Below are 17,364 nucleotides of genomic sequence, written 5' to 3' on the forward strand. Positions count from 1 at the left end.
TCTTTCAAGTGCTGAGGAGCAAGGATGTCTCCTTGAGGACTAAGGTGCACCTGACACAGGCCATGATATTTTCAATCACCTTGTACATATGTGAGAGCTTGACAATGAATAAGGAAAACCAAAGAAGAATTGATACTTTTGAGTTGTGATGCTGGCAAAAAATGCTGAAAGTACTGTGGACTGCTAAAAGAACTAACAAATCTGTCCTGGAGGAAGTGTAGCCAGAATGCTCCTTGGAAGCAAGAATGGCCAGACTTTATCTCACCTACCTTGGTCATGTTATTAGAAGGGACCATTCCCTGGAGAAGGATGTCGTGCTTGGTAAGGTGGAGGGTGGACTAAAGAGGGGAAGGCCCTTAATGAGATGGATTGATACAGTGGCTGTGACGATGGGCTCAAGTACAGAAAGGATCATGGAGCTGGCACAGGGCTAGGTGATGTTTTGTTCTGCTGTGCATAGGGTTGGCATGAATTGGATATGAGTCAATGGCACCTAACAGCAACAACAACATTTCTTTTGATGGCATCCCACATGAACCTTAGGTTTTCTTCATTTTGTTTTGTCTTTTAGGTTTTTTTGTTTTTTTTTTTTTGAGGGTGTATCCATTGCCAAGTTAACTAAGCTACTCTGTGAGATAACCAGCACACTATTTTCCAATGAGTAATCAAACTTTCAGAGAGTAAGTAATTTGCTCAAGATCATACAGCAAGTATTAAAAGTAGCCCTGATGTAGACTTGAGTCTGTCTGACACTCTAGTTGGTGCAGCTTTTTTCACTTGAGCCAGCATTCTCTGTGTTTCCCCCTTTGGTGGGTGCAGATCAGGGAATAAAACAAAACCCCTGCCATCAAGTCCATTCCAACTCATACTGATCTTATAAAGCAGAATTTCTTAGCGTTTCCAAGACTGTAAATCTTTATGGAACCAGACTGCCTCATCTTTCTTCTGCAGAGTGGCTTGTAGGTTTGTACCACTTATGTTTTTGTTAGCAGCTGTATGCTTTAACTACTGTGCCCTCAGAGCTCCAGTTGATCAGGAAAAGATGATAGAAATAGTTTAATGTGGATATCAGCAAAGCAAGGTCTTTTATGGTAGTGGTCTCAGAGTTTCTATATGGGAGGAACAATCCAGGTAGAATTGGGAATTTAAATCTGTGATACCAGAACCCATTACATAATATTTAAGGGAGAATATATTTCCCATAAGCAGGGGAAATAGAGCAGAGACTGATAGAAATTAACTGGGGATGGAAAACAAATCACTTTGGTGTAAACGCTGGTCTCTGTGATACCCTTTTTGATAAGATAGAGAATCAGGGACAGAGTATTTGTACAAAAAGGATGATTAAACATGGGCTGGCCTCCTTAGCATTGCAAATGGTTTACAGATTCAGCTGTTAACCAAAAGGCTAGAGGTTCAAGTCCACTCAGAGGTGCCTTGGAAGAAAGGCCTGATGAGCTACTTTTGAAAAATAAGCCATTGAAAACTGTATAGAGCACAGTTCTACTCTGACGCACATGAGGTTGCCATGAATTGGAATCAGCTTGATGACAACTAGTTTACTCGTAATCATGAGCTAAACTACAATGTCTCCAAAGTGTTGATCCATGTCAATCTGGATGTAGGTCTAAATGTGTATGGTTCTTTGTTAGACACTTTCTTGGTCAGCATTCTTTTTAGGGATGAGGATGAAGAGGCAAAGGGTTATCAGATTTTTTAGTACTCTACATTAAAACTGTAACATATTGAGTGACAGAATCCAAAATTATTGATAATAGCTACCATTTAAGAAGTGTTTTCTATGCTCCAATCACATGCTAAATGTTTTAAATTCATTTTCTCTTTTTAATTCTCCCGAAACCTTATTACTTGACTATTTTTCAGATGAGCAATCCAAAGCTAAGACAGGGTGAGTAACTTGTGAAAGTTCACATGGATCCTAAATGGCAGGAAAACAATTAAAACCCTGGTTTGTCTGATTCTAACACCCAGAGTCTTTATCACAGCGCAAAAAATCACAAGCCTTCCAAAAATCTTTCAAAATTTTCTCTGCTCATTCCTCTCCACCACCCTACACAGCCCCTGTGCAGTCATAGTCCTTGATCCTTAATTATGTTGTCTGGGGATGACACTTTTATCTGTCTTGTTTCCTCATTGATTCTCCTCTCCTGCAGAGTAGAGGTCATGGTAGTCTGACAGTATCCTGGCGCCTGACTTCTTGGCTCAGACGAGGAGATGTGGTTGGTAAATAGCTTTGTGGAGGATGTTTGTTTGAGATGAGTTCTTGACAACCTTGGACATGTGGCTAGTGATTATATCCTTGCCAAGTCCTAAGGCAGGAGTTAACGCTTAAGGGAGTTTCACTTTCTGAACAGAGTCGTTGTTGTTATTCTTAGAAGAGCCATAGAGAGGCAGTGTAGGATCGAGATTAAGATCGTGATTCTAGTTCCATTGTACCTGGGTTCAGATTCTGACTCCATTAATCATTAGCTTGTGGGCATCTGTGCTTTGAGTTTCCACATTTATTAAATGAGGGATAATGATAATAGTATGTAGCTCACAGGACTGTTGTGAGAATGAATGTGTTTATCCAAATAAAGACCTGTGAATAATGACTGGCACCTAGTAACCCCCCAGTGGAGGCAGAGGGTGTTAGTTGTTCTTATTAATTATGACTATTATTTTCTAGAAATATTTATTTATGTTTCTCATAAATGGCTTAATGTAATCCTCAAAACCACCCTGTGAGTTAAGTGCCATCACCTTCAATTATGAGATGAAAAACCTAGAATCAACTCGGGGAATCAAGACATTGGCCAAAGACCTACAGTTGGCCAGTGACAGAGTTGGTATTCTATTCAGTTGTTCAACTCCACAGGCCATGCTCTGTTCTCTCTGCATGGCAGATGCTGCAATCAACTCTTCCTGAGCTGTAATGCTGTGTGCTTAGGGCTGTGCTCTCACAGGGCTGTCAGAATTGCCTTTTATAAAGCTCTATTATCAGTGATTTATACTCGAGCAGTAGAAATGCATTTTGAGTTGAACAACATCATATGGGATCTTGTGCCTGGAAAACATTTTCTTACAAATATTTTAAAAGTCTATTTGGCCACTGAAAACGTAATATCTTTTTTAAAAAGTGTTTTCTGGGCCTGTCACTTATAGCCTCTAAAAGACTGAAACTAAATTTTTCTCTTTTAAATGACATGATGCAGCTATTTAGTCTGTCATAAGGAACAAAACTTGTTGGGTCTTAAAGAAAATATTAAGGATATTTAATTTAAAAACCAACCCCTGTGCACACATGGAAAAGATTCTAATGGAAGCCTCAGAAGAGATGTTAATTTCCTACAATGCATTTCAGTCCCAGCAAATTTCAGAGCCCCTCTACAGGTGTGCTGTTCAATACAGGAGTTACTAGCTGCATTGGTTATTTAAATTTAAGTGAACTCAAATGAAATAAAACTGAAAATTTAGTTCTTTTGTCACATAGCCACATTTCAAGCACTCAATAGCCACATGTGGTTCCTTTATTGGATATAGTACAGATACAGAACATTTCTTTTATCTCAGAAAGTTCTAGAGCAGGAAAACTATGGTTCATAAGCCAAGTCCAATATAAAACTTACAACAAGATTCCGTTCTAACAACTTCGTTGTAAGTCATTTCTGATGTAAGTCGAATATCTCTTTTTTAATTTTCATTATTATTGTATTTTATTATCAGTGTCTTGATAAATCTGATCTTTGTCTTTGGGGTTGGCATGAGAATGATAACATCAGCAAATTGTGTGCTTCAGCATCATATGTGGCACATATTATTTTGATTAGAGATATAAAAAAAAGGAACAGCCATAAGTACTCAACCCCAGTGCCATCAAGTCGGACCTGACTCATAGCAACCCCTCCTTGGGTTTCTGAGGCAGTATCACTACGGAAGTAGATTGCCCAACCTTCCTTCCGAGGAGTGGCTGGTGGGTTTGAACTGCCAGCCTTAAATACACGTCATCAAGTTGTGAACTACCTGTACAGTTTTATTGGAACACAGCAATACCCAGTTTTTAAAGAATTGTTGGTAGCTGCTTTTGCACTATGTTGTGAGAGCTGAGTTGTTGCCACAGGGACTGCATGATCCACAGAGCCTAAACTATTTTCCGTCTGTCCTTTTAGAGAAAAAGTATGCTTTTTCTCTGCTTTCTAGTCTGGATTTGAAGTAAATGTATATCTCTGTAAAGGAAACATGGTGCCCATCACATAATGAGGCCTGCTTTTGTTGTCCACTCAGGTTCTTGATCCCTCACCTCATAAGTGACATAATTGAGTATGCATGTCCAGGATGTATCATAGCAGGAGACACAGAGGGAAGTTTCTATATATGGCAGCTCAGGGACTAAGTCCCAGACCATATTGTAGGGAAAGACGTGTGGACTGATGACCCTGTGTGTGTATGTGTGTGCTCTTTATGGGATGTGTATCCAGCCAGTTTGTGAGCAATGCCTCCTCGGGCAATAACAGACCATGTCCCTCCTGTTGTTGTTGTTATGTGCCATCAAGTTGGACCCAACTCATAGCGACCCCCCACCCCTTGTGTTTCGGAGGTGGTATCACTACAGAAGTAGATTGTTCAACCTTCCTTCTGAAGAGTAACTGGTGGGTTTGAACCTCCAGCCTTCTGGTTAGCAGTCAAATGCCTTAGGCACTATGCTACCAGAGCTCCATATGTAAAGAGAGGTAGCACCACACCAGAGCAGAAACTGCCCCTTTTCGTAAGAAAAATACCACCAGATTCTTTTCCAGGGAGACCTTGGGAATAACAAGCCCATCCTTTGGAGAAATGGGTGCTTTATCCCCACTTTCACCATGCAGACAAATTCATCTCTGCAGCAGGGTTTTTTTTTTTTTTTTTTAGGAAAGGCAGTTCATTTTTGAGCAGCACAAACCCAGAAAGGAAAGGTTACATTTGGAATACTACCTTACTGATGTTAAAAGTGCTGACAATGTTGATGACAGAAGTCCTCCAGAGCCGATGCATGGGTATTGGGATTCTGGCAGTATGTTGCTGTGAAGGTTTTTTCTTTTTTTAAAAACAAAACCATTCCAGGGCTTGGGTACAGTTCATTGAAAGGTGAAGATGCCAGGCATGTCAGAGACAAGGCGCACTATTGCATTAAACCCCTCATCTTTCCTGGAAAACCACAGTGCTAGCATAGGTTGTGTGTGCCATCAAGTGGATTCTGACTCATAGAATCCTATACAAATCCTATATAGAATTACTATACAAAAAAGTAGTACTGCCTCATAAGGTTTCCTAGGTTGTAATCTTTGTGAGAGCAGATCACCAGGTTTTTTCTCTCTGAGAGTGGCTGGTGTGTTCAAACCACTGACCTTTCAGTTGGCAGGTGAGTGGTTAACCTTTGCACTACCAGGGCTCCTTCCCAGCATAAAGTAGGAACTCAAAAATTGTCAACCATGTAATGAAAGGTTCTTGCATGAAGCAACACAAAAGTGGCATCTTTTTGAAAGGTTGGTAAAGTCCCTAGAGCTAGTTTAATGACAGAGTGTTTGCTTTTGTGATTAAGGTATGTTGACAAGTATTCAATTAAAATACCATGAAAGGCAAACAGAGACACTTTCTGTGGTCATCTATGTTTAAGTATAGTACTTAGGCTCTATCTATAAGTGGTTAGCAGAACTACTTACATTTGTAAATTTTTCTTCCACTTATGAGGAGTTTTACTCTTCTAACTAAAATCATTGCAGGGCAGAAGACACTGTCTTGCTTGGCCTCAAAAAATATGAGGATGAAATCAGTTCATCTGAAAATAACTGTTAGTCTGTGATTGTTTCTGTTTTGATGCTAGAAGTAATGTCTTCTGAAATCAGAGTGAGGAGTTAGAGAAGATTTTGGACAAAAATTTAAATGTACTACTATACATCAGTGTTTTGTTTTTGTTTCTGTCTTTTAAATATAATAATCCAAGGCAGTGGCTCTCAAATAGTGCCTGCATCATCACTTGGAATAAACATAGGTTTCTAGACCTTGTTACAGAGTATGATTTAGTAGTTCTGCGGTGGGGCCTGAGAGAACCACTGGTCTGAGTGAAGGGGCTCTGCTGGCATAGAGGTTAAAACATTTGGTTGCTAACCAAAAGGTTGGTGGCTTGATCCCACCAGCTGCTCCAGGGAAAGATGATGAGGCAGTCTGTTTCTGTAAAGATATACTGCCTTGGAAACCCTGTGGGGACAGTTCTACTCTGTTCTAAGTGATCACTGTGAATCAGAATTGACTCAATGGCAGTGGGTTCAGGGTCTGAGATGCAGAAATAATTAGCTATAAACTTAATCTGTAAGGAGGTCTGATGGTGTAGTGCCTAAGGCATTTGGCTGCTAACCAGAAGGCTAGAGATTCAAACCCACCAGCCACTCCTTGGAAGGAAGGTTGGGCAATCTACTTCCATAGTGATACAACCTCGGAAACACAAAGAGGGGTCACTATGAGTCAGATCCGACTCTACGGAAGTGAGTTTGGTTTGGTTTTACATCTGTAGGGAAGGCAGGGTTTTGTTCATAAACAGGCACAGTCAAAGCTTCTGCACTTGGAGTAGAGGGGACATTTTAAGGTAATAGATTGGAAAAACATCAGAGGACAATGTGTTTGGCACATGTGTGAGTCTTGCCTGCACATTTGAAAGGGCAGAGGTTACTCCAAGGCATTCATAATCTTTCCAGAGCATTTGGAGGGAGTTGCACTAATATCTCAACGTATGCAGTGCCAGCATTACCTGGATTTGTATACCAACAAATTAAGGGCCTAAATAATGAGGGTATGATCAAACATTAGTTTAGGGATGAACAGACAGACGGAAATGTGCCATCAAGTTGATTTGACTCATAGTGACCACTCCCTGGGTTTCTGAGGCAGTGTCTCTATGGAAGTAGATTGCCCATTCTTCCTTCCGAGGAGTAGCTAGTGGGTTTGAACCGCCAGCCTTCTGGTTAGCTGTCAAATGCCTTAGGCACTATGCCAAGGATTAATTCGTTGTCAACAGAGGGATAGAATGCTCTCTGGGCTTTGCACTTTAACCAATATTGTAAATGGCTAATGGTATATATACCAGGAAGAAAACAAAAAGATCAGGATGATAGATCTTTGGCAAAGTGCTTTGCCAAAAACAAACAAATGCTCAATACATATATGGTGGATGAATTAATATGTGTAGGAAAGAATTACTAAGGACTAAGGGAGCTCTGGTAGCATAGTGGCTAAGACACTTGCCTGCTAACCAGACGGCTGGCGGTTCAAACCCACCAGCCACTCCTCGGAAGGAAGGTTGGGCAATCCTACTTCCGTAGTGATACTGCCTCGGAAACGCAAGGAGGGGTCGCTATGAGTCGGGGCCGACTCGACGGCACATAACAACAACAACAACAAGTAAACGAAAAGGAATAGGAAATTAGTGCTAGAAACCCAAATGATTATACCTGTACATCATCTGAAACTTTTCTTAGATGGTTATGGGGGTAAGTTTTCTACTAGTATTTACATAATTTTATGCATACTTTACCTTATGGTTTGGGTTTCTCAACCAGTTTTGCTTTCCTTATAAAGACTTAGAATCCATTCCCATGGTATTAAAAAGTGATACTTTAAATATGATAAAATCAATTGACATTAGCATTTTGATTGGCTGTATCAGGGGAACTGCTTATATCTGCACCAGAGCAAGAGAGAAAAACTCCTTACCTGCACTCTCATAACTCCTTCCTTAATTCTTAGGGGATGTTGCTGGTTAATGACAAGTCCTATAAATGTCAAATTAAAATATGTTCTTTACTCTCTTTAATTTTTCATTCCCTTCTGCTCTTCAATCTTCAATCTCTTTGGCATCACACAAAGTAGCAAAGACAGGAAACTCCCTTTCTTTCTTTCTTTTGGAACCAATAATGAGGGAACACTAAGACAAATTTGGCTTGAAGTCCAATGATCATACAATTTTAGGACTCTTAAGAGATGGCTGGCAGTTCAAACCCACCAGCCACTCCTCGGAAGGAAGGTTGGGCAATCCTACTTCCGTAGTGATACTGCCTCGGAAACCCAAGGAGGGGTCGCTATGAGTCGGGGCCGACTGGACGGCACATAACAAAAACAACAGCAAGAGATGATGACCAGTCTAAAGAGAGGTTTTTGGATAGATTAGTCTATGGTAAATGGGGACAATGAATGATTCAGGTATCTCATTGATGTTATAATTTGCAATTCCCTGATGACATGCAATGTTGAACATCTTTTCAGATGCTTATTTTTCATACTTGTATTTTCTTTGGTAAGATATCTATTCAGATCTTTTGTCCATTTTAAAATTTGAGTTGTTTGCTTTCTTGTTGTTGAGTTTTAAGAGTTCTTTGTATATCTTGAACACAAGTCTTTATCAGATAAGTGTTTTGCAAATATTTTTCCCCAGTCTGTGTCTTGCCTTTTTATCTCTTAATAGTGTCTTTTCCAGAGCAGATATTTTAATTTTAAAGTCCAATTTACCATTTTTTTCTTTTGCGCATCATGCTTTTGGTGTTGTATTTGAAAATTCATTGCCACCCCAGAGGTCACCTTTTAGCCAAATAATAGATTGGCCTATAAAATAAAAATAACACCTGTAAGAAATGTGCTCCTTTAAACAATCAACTGTATGAGACCAAATGTTCAACATTTACACAAAAGCAAAGATGAGAAGGAAAGGAGGGGCAGGGAGACTGAATGGATGGAAATGGGGCAGCTAAGGTAGAAATGGTCAGAGTGTTGACACATAGTGGGGATTATAACAAATGTCATTGAATAATGTGTATATGAATTTTTGAATAGGTATATAATTTGCTGTGTAAACTTTTACCTAAAACACAGGAAGATAAAAAAAATTCGCTGCCAAACCTAAACTCACCTAGATTTTTTCCTACATTATCTTCTAGATGCTGTGTAGTTTTGAGTTTAACATTTAGATCTGTAATCCATTCTGAGTTAATTTTGGGAAAATTGTAAGGTCTTTGCCTATATTAATGGTTTTACAGCTGGATGTCCAGTTACTTGTTCTAGCACCGTTTGTTGAAAAGACTATTCTTCCATTAAATTTCCTTTGCTCCTGTGTGTGAGTCTATTTCTAGGCTCATTCTGTTCCACTGATCCACTTACCATTTTTTTTTAACCTAAATCATACTCCCCCCCTTCATTTAAGTTAGTATGTGCCTACCTTCTAGTTAGTAGTTTACCCTCCCTTCTCCACTTACTCCTGGTAACCACTGAAGAGTATTTCTTTTTTGGTGAAACCCTTTTCTTGACTCTTTACAATAGTGGTCTCATGTAATTTTTGTCCTTTTGTGACAGACTAACTTCACTTAGCATAATGCCCTCTAAATTCATCCATGTTAAGAGATTCATCATTGTTCTTTAACATTGAATAGTATTCCATTGTGTTTGTGTACCGAAGTTTGTTGATCCATTCCTCCATTGACGGGCATTTAGATTGCAAAATATCACTGTTTGATAATTATAACTTTATAGTAAGTCTTTTAAAAATATTTTTTTATTATTGTTGTAAAAAATAAACATGTATAATACAACAATTGCCAAAATTCAACATTTTTCAGATAGCTTTGTAGTAAGTCTTGAAGTCAGGTAGTGCCAGTTCTATGAATTTGTTCTTTGGCACTCTATTGGCTATTCTGGGTCTTTCCCCTTTTGTGTAAACTTTAGGATCAATTTGTTGAAATCTACAAAATAACTTGCTGAGATTTTGATTGGGATTGTACTAAATCTATAGATCAAGGTGAGAAGTATTCATCCTATCCACGAACATGGAATAACTCTCCATTTATTTAATTTTTAAAACAACTTATTTCATCAGAGTCTTGTAGTTTTCTTCATATTTATTTTGCATATATTATATTCTATTTACCCCCAAATATTTCATTTTTTTTGGTACTAATGTAAATATGGTTTTTGTGCATGGAGTGGTGTAAATGGTTAATATGGCTTGCTACCTAGAGGCACCTCAGAAGAAAGGCTTGGAGATATATTTAAAAAAAAAAAAAAATCAGCCATTGAAAACCTTACAGAGCACAGTTTTCCTCTGGCACACAGTGGATCACCTTGAGTTGGGATTGGCTCAATGAGAAATGGTTGTGTTTTAAATTTACTTTCAAAATCAAATATTTCTTTGTGGGCCTATAGACAAGACATTGACTTTTGTATATTAATCTTGTGTCCTGCAGCCTTGCTAGGTCACTTATTCATTCCAGGAATTTGTTGATTCTTTGGGATTCTCTACACAGACAATTGGGAGCTCTGGTGGCATAGTGCCTAAGGCATTTGACTGCTAACCAGAAGGCTGGTGGTTCAAAGCCACCAGCCACTCCTTGGAAGGAATGTTGGGCAATCTACTTCCATAGTGATACTGCCTCAGAAACCCAAGGAGGATCTGACTCGATGGCAGTGAGTTTGGTTTGGTGTTTTGGTACATAGACAATTGCACACTCTACGAAGAAAGTTTTATTTTCCTTCTCAATCTGTATACCTTTAATTTCCTTTTCTTGTTTTATTTTATTAAGTATAATATCAAATAGGAGTGATGAGAGGGGGCATTCTTGCTTTCTGGTCAATCTTTGGGGGAAAACATCTAGTTTCTCACCATTAAATATTAGCTGTAGGTTTTTGGCAGATGCTCCTTATCAAGTTGAAAGAGTTCTCTATTTTTACTTTGCTGAGAGATTTTATCATGACTGCTTTTTTCAGCATCTATTGATATGATATGAATTTTGCTCAATAGACTGTTGATGTGATAAATTACATTAAATGATTATTGAACGTTGAACTAATCTTGCATACCCGGAATAAATCCCATTTAGTCATAGTAAGTAGTCCTTTTTAATACATTGTTGAATTTGATTTACTAATACTTAGTTGAGAATTGTTGCATCTATAATCATGAGAGGTATTGGTCTATAATTTTGCTGCTCAGTAATTGTTTGGTTTTGGTGTTGGGGTAATGATGACCTCTGCTTCTATTTTGTAGAAGAAATTTTAGAGGAATGGTATCATTTCTCATTAGATGTTTGGTAAAATTCACCAGTGAGACCATCTGGGTATGTTTTGGAATGCTATTAATGTTTCTTCAATTTCTTTGATACATAGACTTATTTAGATTTTCTATTTATCCTTAGGATCTCTGGTAGCATAGTGCCTAAGGCACTCGACTGCTAACCAGGAGGCTTGTGGTTCAAACCCACCAGCCACTCATCAGAAGGAAGGTTGGGTGATACTGCCTCGGAAACCCAAGGGGGTGTCGCTATGAGTTGGGTCTGACTCAGTGGCAAATAACAACAACAATAACAACATTTATCCTTGTGTGAGTTTTGGGTGGTTGTGTCTAACAAGGAATTGGACCATTTGTAATCAAATATCTGGGCAAAGAGTTCATAATACTTTTTTTTTTTTTTTAATTTTTGTTGTGAAGTAGGTGCAAATTTACAAAGCAGATTCGTTTTACCCACAACAGTTCACGTACATTTGGTTTCATGCCCCAATTATAATCTCCAACCTTAGAAAATTCCTCCTATCTCCTCCCTGTGACTATCCCTTCCCTATTCCCTTCTTATCATGCATTCCTGTCTGTCCAGTTCCCTCTGTGGTGGTTATGTTTTTGTGTCAACTTGGCTGGGCCTGGTTGAGTGGCTGGGCAGCTGGTGATAGTTATTCCCCATGATGAGACTGGCAATCAATGCTATGGTAGGATCTACCACAAGCAGCTGAGTAGCTGTCTTTGGGATGTAGTCTGCTTCCTGTATATAAGGAGAAGCCTTGGAAATGGTCTCTAGCATATGGCACACTTGGGCCCTGCATGTAGCCGTGTCGTTGCTCAGCAGCCTGCTATTCTCTGCTGACATTAGGACTTACAATGGACTTAAGTTAATGGCCTACCATGTGGTTTGGTAACATCAGAACTGTGCCCTTTTTACTTGTCAACCTTGGGGTTTCTCAGGCTCAGCAACCCTCAGTTGTCTGAGTGAAGAAATGTCTCTAGATCCAGCGGGCCAGGAGCAGGAGGCAGAGCTATCAAATTTGATTTACTAATACTTAGTTAAGAATTGTTGTATCTATAATCATGAGAGGTTGAGGGGCTTTCACCCAGTCCCTAGAGCCTGGCACTTTGAACTTGGACTAAAAGCCTCCAAATTGTAGGAATAAATTTCTGTTTGTTAAGGCCATCCCATTTGTGGTGTATTTCTGTCAGAATGGCAGTAGGTAACCAGAACACCCTCTATGCAAATGCTACCTTTCTGATGTTTCATGGTTGATTGATCTAGTGGGTCAATCTCATAGGTCTTTCTACTGTTTGGCTGAGAACTAATCCATGGAAGTGAGTCCAGTTCCAGGTCTGAAGGATAACCAAGGGCCATATTCTTGGGGTTCCACCAGCCTCTATATGACCAGTAATTCTTGTCTTTTTTTAATTTTGTTCCACATTTTTACTCCACTCTATCCAGGATCTCCAATTTTGATTCCTTTCTAAGTGGTTGGTATTGGTAGCCGGTACCATCTAGTTCTGGTCTCAGGGTCATGAAGGCTGAGGTCCCTGTGGTCCATCATATCTGTGGACTTATTGTTTACAAATTACTTTTATTTTCTTCATTCTTTTTTGCTCCAGATGAGGGGAGACCAATAGTTGTGTCTTAGATGGTCACTTGATAGCCTTTAAGACCCCAGTAGCTACTCACCAAAGTAGAATGTGAAACAAGATTTTTATGTACTATATTGTGCCGATTGAGCATGATGTCCCCCGACATTAGGTCTTTAGCCCACAGGCCCAGTGACTCTCTCTCTCAAGGTATTTGGTTGTTTCTTAGAAGCTACTCCAACCTTGTCCAGGTACTTCTGCACTGTATATAGATATTTTTGTAGCACAAATACATGTATAAAACTACCTTCAGCCAAATCTATCCTTGGTCTTGGGTACATTTCTGTTTGCCTACCCACACCTGATCTTCTCACCTGTCTGTGCATTCACCCAAAGCCTAGTGTTTGCTGTCACTGGTAATGCAGTATTGTGCATGTAATACTATTTGCCTCTGTTGTTAAATCTTTTGTGTATGTTTCTGTGTCCTCATTTTCCCTATTACCATTGTGGTTCATAATGTTCTTTCATTGTTCTTTCCATGTCCATGGGATTAGTTGTGATGAACCCTCTTTCATTCCTTGTATTAGTGATTTCTATCTTATCTTCTTTTCTTTTGGTTAGCCTGGAGGTTAGCTAGGATTCATCAAATTTATTGATCTTTTCAAAGATCCAGCTTTTGATTTTATTTTCTCTATTACATTCTTGTTTCAAATTTCATAGATTTCTGCTCTAATTTTAATTCTTTCTTTCCCGCTGCTAACTTTAGAGTTAATTTGTTTTTCTATTTTGAGTTTCCTAAGGTAGAAGTTTATTTATTTTATACCTTACCTTTTACAATACATGCATTCAGTGCTATAAGTTTTCCTCTACTCACTGCTAACCAAAATGTCAGCAGTTCGACCCACCAACTGCTCCCTGGGAGAAAGATGTAGCAGTCTTCTTCTGTAGCCTTGAAAACCCTATCGGGTAGTTTTACTCTGTCTTGTAGGCTGGCTATGAGTTGGAATTGACTTGACAGCAATGGGTATAGATTGGTTGAAATTTCACAAGACATGATGTGTCAAGTAAAAGGAACTAAAGTAAATAGATTTTGTTGTGAGGCTTTATATTTATTTTGCTAGAAATTTGTCTGTGTTGCCAGTTTGCTGTTAGCTATAGGTGTCAGAGGCTAAAGTTTTCTCTGTTGGTCTTTTATTTGTCTTTGGTTTTCCCTAAACACTCTTTAGTAGGGTCTGAGCCTTGAAGATGAGTTCTGGTGGCATAGTGTCTAAGGCACTTGACTGCTAACCAGAAGGTTGGTGGTTCAAACCTACTAGCCACTCCTCAGAAGGAAGGTTGGGTAATCCACTTCCGTAGAGATACAGTCTTGGACACCCAAGGAGGGGTTGCTATGAGTCAGAGATGACTCCACAGCACATAACAACAACAACAACAATGAGCCTTGAGGCCCTGTTCTGTTATTATTGTATAGAAGTCCTACTGAAGTAATGATAGGATGTGAGAAGAGGGAAAGCAATCTTGTGATCATGTTACAATCTTTTAGAAAGCGTGTGCCCCTGAGCTATGACTTTCCCAAGTGCTTCTTGGCTTTTGTTTTTTCTCTACTCCTTAGGTAAGACAAGAAGGATTTGGGTATTTCCTTTCCCCTAGGTCAGTCAACCTAATGAGATGGATTGACTCAGTGGGCTGTAACAATGGGCTCAGGTAGAGCAAATACTGTGAAGCTGGAACAGGATGGGGCGGTGTTTTGTTCTGTTGTACGTAGGGTTGCTATGAGTCAAAGCTGACTCAATGGTGTCTAACAACAACAAGTCAGTTAAACCAAAAAACCAAATCAATTGCCTTTGAATTGACTCCAAATCGTAGCAACCCATGTATTGTAGCATACTCCATAGAATTTTCAAGGCTATGACATTTTGGAAGCAGATTGCAAGGTGTTTCTTCCAAGGTGCCTCTATGTGGGTTCAAACTTCCAACGTTTTGGTTAGCAGTTGAGCTCTTAACTGTCTGCACCACCCAGGAACTTCCCAGATCAGCTAGACTCTGGTAAGATAATTTTCCTTGAGAGAAGTCTACTGTTAAGGTGAACAGAATATTTTGGAAATATTTTAAAATGATTTATTTTTCCCCTCCCACTGTTGGAAACATGAGAGAATATTCCTCTGACTTCACAGTGAGAACCTAGTAGGGCTCCTGGAAATAAAACTCAGGAAAATGGGGGGCTTCCAGTAGTTTTTTTCTCTCAAGCTAGACCACACCCAGTCTCCAGCAGTTACTTAATTACCTTTTAATTACTCTTGCCCAATGGTAGGTCCAGCTGCAGTTTCATTTTCTAGAAATTTCTAATTTTCTGCATTTGCCTATATTTCCAATGGTTATCATTGTGATCTGCACTGTGACTATGATTCTGTGATAGATCTAAGAAGACTTGCTAATTTTCAATTTTTCAACTTATTTCTTGTTAAAGACAGGAGTGACAACTTCTAAGCTCTTCTGGTTGGACTGGAAACTGGAAATTGCTAATGTTAATAATTGTGTTTATGCTCATAATTTAGTTCAACTGTACTTTAAACTTCCTCAGGATAGCAATTGTATGTCCCCTACAACATTCAGAAGAGTTACTGAACACTTTACAACTCTCAATAATGTTGAGATCTAATTTTTTAAAAATTACCCATTACCCTTTCCCTCAAGCCCCCTAACCAAAAGCCAAACTCACTGCTCTCAAGTTGATTCTGACTCAGAGACCTCCGTTGGGTTTCCAAGGAATCTAAATCTTTATGGAAGTAGATTGCCTCATCTTCTTCCCACAGAGCTATTGGTGAGTTTGAACCACTGACATTCTGGTTAGCAGCCAAATGCCTTAACCACAACACGACCAGAGCTCCTTCTCACCTCCCTAGTAACCATTAATCTTTTTTTGTCTGGGTGGATTTGCATATTCTAGATATTTCATATAAGTGGGATTATACTTGTCTTTTTGAATCCAGATTATTTCACTTAGTGTAATGTTTTAAACATATATCTGTATGGTGACATGTATTGGAACTTCATTTCTCTTCACAGCTGTATAGTACTCCACTGTATATATATGTGTAAATGTATCTTTCCTCTGTTTATCATGATGTTGCCTATTGGTCCAGTTGAAAATTTTTGTTTGCTCTTTATGCTGAATTGCACACAATGCAATGCAACCACTGCCATGGAGTCAGATCCAACTCATAGCGATTCCTCCTCGTGTTTCTGAGGTGATATCACTATGGAAGTAGATTGCCCAACCTTCCTTCTGAGAAATGGCTGGTGTGTTTGAACCGCAAGCCTTCTGGTTAGCAGTCAAATGCCTTAGGCCATACTAAAAGGCTGTGGTTTTTGATATTCATCAGTACATGCTTCAAGTCAGTTAAACTATTAATTCATCAGCTGTTGAAAATGTATCCTGGGATCTAGTGACAACAGGAATGGACTGAATGAGAAGAAGGGGTCAAGGCCAATGATATGTTTAATATTTTGTCTTATTTAGGTCAGTATTGCTGTGAGAAAGTACTTGCTCTCTGTACAGAAGCATGACAAGGTCCTGCTTGGAAAATAATGATGATATTGACTATTAAAACATCTAATGAGCAGATCCTGACCTGGGGCAGTATTGAATCCACCACTGACCATATGAATGTGTGACAATGGATAAGTCACTTAATATATCTGAGCCCTAGTATCCACTTGACTGCTAACCAGAAGGCTGGTGGCTCAAACCCACCAGGCACTCCTCGGAAGGAAGGTTGGGCAATTTACTTCCATAGTGATACTGCCTCAGAAACCCAAGGAGGGGTCGCTATGAGTCGGGCTGACTCAACAGCACATAACAACAACAAGTATCCACTCATACAAAATGAAAGTAATACCTACATCACAGCATTGTGAGGGTCCAATGGCATAATGTGCACAGTAGCAATTTATAAATCATCAGGTATCTTTAAAATATTTTGTGAAATTTAAGCACAAAACAGAAAAATAAAAACTACCCACATATACTACACACACACAAATACTACACTCAAATATCTATATATTGATAGAAGGACTGCAATATAGTTTGGTAGAAATAAGGCTAGGCTGGAAATCAGAAATATTTGCTCATATTCTGTGGATTTACTCTGGCTAGTGAGTCATTTGATCTCTCTACCTCAGTTTTCTCATGTGGAATTAAGTGAGTTGAATTGAAAGTATCAGGAGGCTATTCCACACAAACATTCTGTTATTCTGATCCCCTCAATCTCCTTTATTTTCACAGATGACTTGAAGGCAAAATGTATAGTGATGATAGGCATTTTATGTATCTTAAGAAGAGGATACAGCCAGTAATTATAAATATGGTATATTTTAATTAAATGTAGTATTGAATATACTACATTTAATATGTTATTGTTGTTAGGTGCTTTTGAGTCAGTTCCAGTTCATAGTGAACCTATGCACAACAGAACAAAACACTTCCCAGTCCTGTGTCATTTTCAAATTCACTAGTCTGATTTAGTACAATGTTACAGTCACTCAGTCAAGCCATCTTGTTGATGGTCTTCCTTTTTATCACTGACCACCTACTTTTCCAAGAATTATGTCCTTCTTCTGGCACTGCTCCCTCTTGATAGTAAGTCCAAGTATGTGTGAATGAGTTTTGCTATCCTAACCTTTTTTTTTTTTTTTTTTTT

This window comes from Orycteropus afer, unplaced genomic scaffold (genome assembly GCF_000298275.1).
Source record: "Orycteropus afer afer isolate SDZICR_OR568_19922 unplaced genomic scaffold, OryAfe1.0 scaffold00089, whole genome shotgun sequence".
NCBI lineage: Eukaryota > Metazoa > Chordata > Mammalia > Tubulidentata > Orycteropodidae > Orycteropus > Orycteropus afer.